The sequence below is a fragment of the Triticum urartu genome, chromosome 3A (assembly GCF_056163025.1).
Source record: "Triticum urartu cultivar PI428250 chromosome 3A, HENAU_Tu73, whole genome shotgun sequence".
Taxonomy (NCBI): domain Eukaryota; kingdom Viridiplantae; phylum Streptophyta; class Magnoliopsida; order Poales; family Poaceae; genus Triticum; species Triticum urartu.
Window position 1 is genome coordinate 11,079,120 of NC_141875.1, and position 6,515 is coordinate 11,085,634.

Genomic DNA, 6,515 nt, shown 5'->3' on the forward strand with positions numbered 1-6,515 from the left:
TGAACAACTAGAAATGACGGTTGGCAGTTGGAGCATGACATCATTTTTACATAACTGGGATGTGAAGATGCAAATTTGCATCTCTAGATATTTTATTTTACAACACGGAGCAGGTGAAGTAAATTTTTTTTTTTGCATCTACATCATCAGTTAGAGATGCGATTTTAGACCTCAGAGATGCAAAAGTTCGTAATTTTTGCATCTACATCTTCTATAGATGCATTGCTCAACAAAATATCACAGGCACACAAGGAAATAAGAACATGTACCCAACAAGATAACCAGTTTAACATCCACCCGGCAAGCTGATGTAATGCCTCAACGCCATTCAAAATAAGACTACTACAATACATGTTATCTGCAGATACTGCATCAAGTCAAAGGTCTCAAGATAAGACTACTGCAAAACATGTTATCTGCAGATAGACCCGCAAGGAGGTAAAACACTTATAACAACAATTCCACCATTCGTTTTACTACCACCGACCACATAGCCATCTACTCTACCAAAACCTCACATTTGCTTCAAATGAAAGCCTGCCTTTGCCTTTCTCTGTTATCCTGCAGGCCTGCAGGAACAAAACGCCATAAGAACCGACAGCAGAGCTGAAGCAAGCATACATCAAGCGACATCATTATACTTCTATCTAATGTAACAACTACAACCCTACAAGAGTAAATAAAGGTATTAACCAAACACGCAATCCTAAAACTGTTGTAAGAGCAGGGATAATAAAATAATTTCAGAACAAACACACACAAGCGACAGTTTCTGTAATTCCTGTGTCATGGGCTAATTTTGACCCACAGTCCTCGTCAAATGCAGATAACGAGTACTGATAAGCTTGATGTGCAGAACAGTATACATAGTTACTGTCTTCAGCAATGGAAAGCATATATTTTAAGTGACTGTCAGCTAAGTCATGATCTACATCTAAAGTACTCCCTCCATCCCATATAATACAAGACATTATTATATCCAATATGTGAATATATTGGATGTAATAATGTCTTATATCATGGGACAGATGGAGTATATCCCATCAACCCATGCCAGACACATACCCCACTTACTTCCAAATAATGAGTAAATTCAGGTTACTTCCAATATAGTATGAAACTACTACACACAATATGAACATTTACCAAACTAAAGAGGGACAGCTCATACATAAAGCAAAAGAAATCATGCATCAATTTAACACAGGCATGAAATGGATTCATTAGTTCAATACCTTGGCCTATAATTCGACTAGTCCTGGTGCACGGGTGGAACCAACATGCCCGCATTGCAAATATTTGCAACAACCTCCAAATGGAACTGGAGATTGCCTGCAAAAGCTTGTATGAGGCGACCGATATTAGTGACCTCGCTTAATACGGTTTCTGCCTCCTGATGAGCTACTGGATCCAAAAGCGAGCAATTATTCACAATATACTGAAACAATGATGCGCTGCTCCCCATCACCAAGAACAAACGGTTGATCGAGTGAACTGTATAATTGGCATCTATCAGAATGTTTCTCAACTGTATTTCCTGCTCGTTTCCCAGCACAGCTGCAAACTGAGGATCACGCACAAGGAACATTCCTTGAACAGATGCATACACGGGCACCATTTCTCGGTACACCCACTCAAGCTCAGCCATCCAGTAACCAGATTCGTCGCCGGTGATGTGATGGGCGTTGTATTCTCGAATGGCACATTGCCGAAGCCCGACTTCGGTCACAAACTGTGCTACGCCATCAATGACCTCACGGATCTGATGGCGTGCTGCAATAGCTTTCGCAGCTAGTAGGCCAGGTAAGATTTCATTTGATTGCGGCATTGTGACTACTGATCTGCACCAATAATAACAACGATCAATTTAAAACAGACAAAAGACACTAGCTATAAACTTAATTGCAACTTTTGTAAGAACCAAAACAAGTAGATCTTCAACCTCACGGCTTGTTTCAGTAAGAACTTTTTTATGTGCTCACTATGTGCTTGAATATTCCCAAAACCAGGCAATAACATCATGTATCTAAAGCTGCCTACACCTTTTAAATTCAGTCATTGCATTTACATGGTCACAACTTTCAAACACATAATAGATGTGCATCATGGTCTCATATTTTCAATTAAAAGATGAGGACCATCCTAGTTACAAGAAGTATTACAGGGCACTTACATAAGAACTAGTAAACTACTATCCATGGTTGCTAACCCACATGACAGAGTATAATAAAAATAAACTATTATCTAGGAAACTGTAAATTGTAGCTAGGCAACTACAACTACAAAAGAATTTGCTAAACTTAGCTAAGCAGAGCCAAATGACCAAAAACTAGAGTGAAGAAATTTGTGTATTGAATGACAATGGATGCAATTTGCGTATCATGCAGTACCCAATGTTTACGAGTCGTTCCAAGGTTGAGACTCATAGACTTACAGTAGTAGTGCTAGACTAGTCGACATGGTACTGTAGCACTGAACTTACAGTACATAACTAATAATACCTAGTAGTAGTACATAGTATTACACTATATAAGTATACAAGTACAGTATACAATTGAAACAAGCAAAGTGGAGTCACTGAGGCAGAGCAGCACCAGCAACTAGCAGCAAGCACAGCAGCACCAGCAGTCTATCTGCGAGCAGAGCAGCACCAGCAGTCCAGCAGCGAAGCAGAGCAACAGCAGCGGCAAGCCAAGAAGAAAGAGGAGGAGAAAGGAGGGGCAAGGCAGAGCAGCACCAGCAGTCCAGCAGCGAGGCAGAGCAGCACTGAGGCTCACCTGCCTGAAGAGGAGAAGAGCACGAGGGGCCGGCGGCGCGAGGAGGGGCGCGAGACGAAGGCGACGGTGGAGCTTCAGATCCGCGACATGGGGCCGGCGACGGTGGAGCTTCAGATCCGCGGCGGCGGGAGTACAGCGGCCGGCGGCACGAGGAGGGCTCGACGGGCACGTCCAGCAGCCGGCGGCGCGTCCAGGTGAGGAGGGGAAAGAAAGGATTAGGTCTCCCGTGGGATGAGGCATCGTATTTATACTCCCCCAGTTTTTTGAGTCGTTCGACTCGAACATGTCGACTAGTCTGGACTAGTCGTCGACTAGTCGATGACTGGCTCGACTCATACAAGTAGTCTACACGAGAAACCGAGTCGACAGCCAGTTTGCGACTCATAGACTAGTCGAGCGACTAGTCTAGACTAGTCGTTCGACTCGTAATCGTTGGCAGTACGTACTGCTTTCATTTAATAAATTAGTAAACCATTTCCATATTCTTTCCTACTACTCATCCTATCCTTCTCATCTACTGTGCCTACTGATCTGCAGCCAATGCCATCAAGATATGCATATATGACACAATCGCAACAATTAGCTTCTTTCGCTTCTTGTCTATCTACCATGCAAAATTGAACAAAAACATGACACCTGCTCAGAGTTCATACGGTACATATAACTTGAAATAGCACACACTCAAATATATCCCACTGTTCATACACAAACAAATACATGCCACTGTCCATACACAATCACACATAGGATCTCGTATTCACAAACATTATATGCTCCTATATGCACGATCAATCCATAGAAAAGCACACCAGAACCAGTTGTATGTGCAGTAGGGTTATACCTTGGATTTTTTCGGATAAATGGACTGCCAGATGCTGATTTCTGAGGGAGAAACGGACTGCAGAGGCTGCCTTGTGCTCTTCCGTGTTAACTGCATAGAAAGGGAGAGATGCATCAGATCTGACACAAAGAGGAGCAGCAAAAGAACAGAATTGAATCGAGTTTCACTGTCCATAACAACTTGCGCTAATCAAGAGAGAAGGGAGGGAGGGGGGGGGGGGGGGGGGGCAGCGCCCATTTTCACTTAAAAGATGTGGACTACACTGGTTACTAGAAGGCACTTACATATACAAAAAACTAGTAAAGTACTATTCATGGTTGCTAATACACATGACAGCGTGTAACAAAATAAACTATTATTTAGGGAACTGTAAATGTAGCTAGGCAACCACAAACTACAAAAGATTTTCCTAACCTTAGCTAAGCAGAGCGAGAAGTCAAGAAACTAGAGTGAAGAAATTTGTGTATTGAATGACAATGGATGCAATTTGTGTAACATCCAGTACCTACTGCCTTCATTTAATAAATTAGTTAAACAATTTACCTATTCTTTTGTACACATTTCCACATTTGATAGTTAAGTTACTTCATAGTTCATACACAGTTCATCTATCCCGACATTTATAACCCAATCGTGAATAATGCATCAAGCTACAACAAAATTTTGTTCAATGGACAAATGAATAGTGTCTTCAAGCAACTTGCGGTCCCTAAAAAGTTGACAAAATAGAAAGAAAGGTCATGTTCACACAGGTTGTTTCATCCCTCTATATACTTTATTCTCTAGGTACTCACTTCTCATCCTATCCTTCTCATCTATTGGCCCATAACATACATGTTCACTTATTTATCCTTTTCTAGACTGAACAGCCGATTCCATCATCAAGTGAGGCATAAAAACAAGACAGCCTGCTCAGACATATAACTTGAAATAGCGCACACTCCAATATATCCCCACTGTTCATACACAAACAAACACATGCTCACTATCCATACACAATCACACATATGCTCTCGTATGCACAATCAAATATATGATCCTATATGCACGATCAATTCATAGAAAAGTACAACAGAAACAGTTGTATGTGCAGTAGGGTTATACCTTGGATTTCTGAGGGAGAAACGGACTGCCAGATGCTGGTGATTTCTGAGGGAGAAACGGACTGCCAGATGCTGGTGATTTCTGAGGGAGAAACGGACTGCCAGATGCTGGTGATTTCTGAGGGAGAAACGGACTGCCAGATGCTGGTGATTTCTGAGGGAGAAACGGACTGCAGGGGCTGCCTTGTGCTCCTCCGTGTTAACTGCAGAGAAAGCGAGAGATGCATCAGATCTGGCACAAAGAGGAGCAGCAAAAGAGTTAATTACACAAAACCACAACTTCAGGATAACTTCTAATACTTTACCACAACGTTTTGAGTTTTTTAACACAAAACCACAACTTCGGGGCAACTTATAACACTTACCGCAACTTTTGAGTTTTTTAATACAAAGCCATAACTTCTGAACTAATTCTCAACATTGAGCCAAAATCTATCGGTCAACTACTTTAATAGCCAATCTGAATGATTTGGCCCATATGTCAGGCTCTAGGTAGCAAGTTCCCTCCTACGTGGCGCTGACTGGATATGTGTAACATAGCAGTCTGCATACGACATCATCGTATCCTCGACGATGCGTTCACCTGCAGCTCCCCAAGACCTCTCTGTCTAGTTCGCGTGCCCCGCCTGACCATGCCATAGTCCGGACGGGTGCGGCTTTGCGACACTAGGAACCTCGCCTTCAAGGATGCTCGGAGTGATCATCCTGTCGCAGAATTTCGACCACCCCACCAACAACCAGCTCCCTGCTCAATGCGTAGGTGGAGTTGATAGCGCCGGTACGGGATGGCAAGAGGAGGAAATGGTAGGCCACATAGGAGATGCGCACATGCCACCTTTTTCCAACTTAGGTCCTAACATGTGGGCCCAATCAATCAGATTGGCTATTAAAAGAAGTTGACCGATAGATTTGGGCTCAATGTTGAGAATTAGTTCAGAAGTTGTGGTTTTGTGTTAAAGAAACTCAAAAGTTGTGGTAAAGTGTTATAAATTGACTTGAAGTTGTGGTTTTTTATTTAAAAACTCAAAAGTTGTGGTAAAGTGTTATAAGTTAACCTGAAGTTGTGGTTTTGTGTAATTAACTCGCAGCAAAAGAACAGAATTGAATCGAGCTTCACTGTCCATAACAATTTGCAGAAAACGAGAGAGGGGGACGGGAGCCGCCGGCGCCTCCATGACCCGCCTCCGTAGTACCCCTGTTCCCCGCCGCCGGCGCTCACATCCACAGCACCCACATCGGGGACCAGGCGGGGGAAGAGGGAGAGGGAGGAGGAGGTGTGTGTGTGGGGTCGGGGGGGGGGGGGGGGGGGATGTACCTCGAGCGCCGCCTCTTTGCTCAACCGAGCCGCCGCTCCGATCCAGACCTCCAGCCGCCGGCCGCCGCTGTGGGAGAGGTCAGATCACATCTAGGTTTTCTCCGATATAAAAGAAGGGGGTCATGTTAGGTTTGGACTCTGCAATAATGTGGCCGGCCCAGCTACATAAACGTGGCCGCCCATACCAAAACAGGCCTTCGGCGGTTCGTTGAGGCTGGATACGCACGCGGCCGCGGGACCTCCTATTTACCGCATTATGCGGCAAACAGACGCCTCTTCGCACAGAGCGCGCGCAACTGGCCGGCCCACTGGAGTAAAACTCTTAGTGATTGGTTGGGCGCAAAAAATCAGAAATAGAAAGAATGCGCAACCTGGAATTCAATCTCCAGACGTTCTGTTGTGGTCGGTACCGCGCTAGCCAGCCGAACTGTATACACGGATGTAAAATGAGTAGCACCAACTCTAAAGGACAAACTGTA

At 44.0% G+C, this 6,515-nt stretch overlaps 1 long non-coding RNA gene across 1 annotated transcript; it reads right to left on the bottom strand.

Annotated features, from left to right (window-relative positions):
• Positions 1-256: 256 nt before the first annotated feature.
• Positions 257-6,189, bottom strand: LOC125551587 (uncharacterized). The gene is made up of 5 exons (XR_015617940.1): positions 6,037-6,189; positions 4,723-4,924; positions 3,619-3,708; positions 1,236-1,841; positions 257-569 (listed from the first exon to the last, which is right to left on the bottom strand). It is a non-coding gene; the product is annotated as an uncharacterized LOC125551587 (long non-coding RNA).
• Positions 6,190-6,515: the final 326 nt, after the last annotated feature.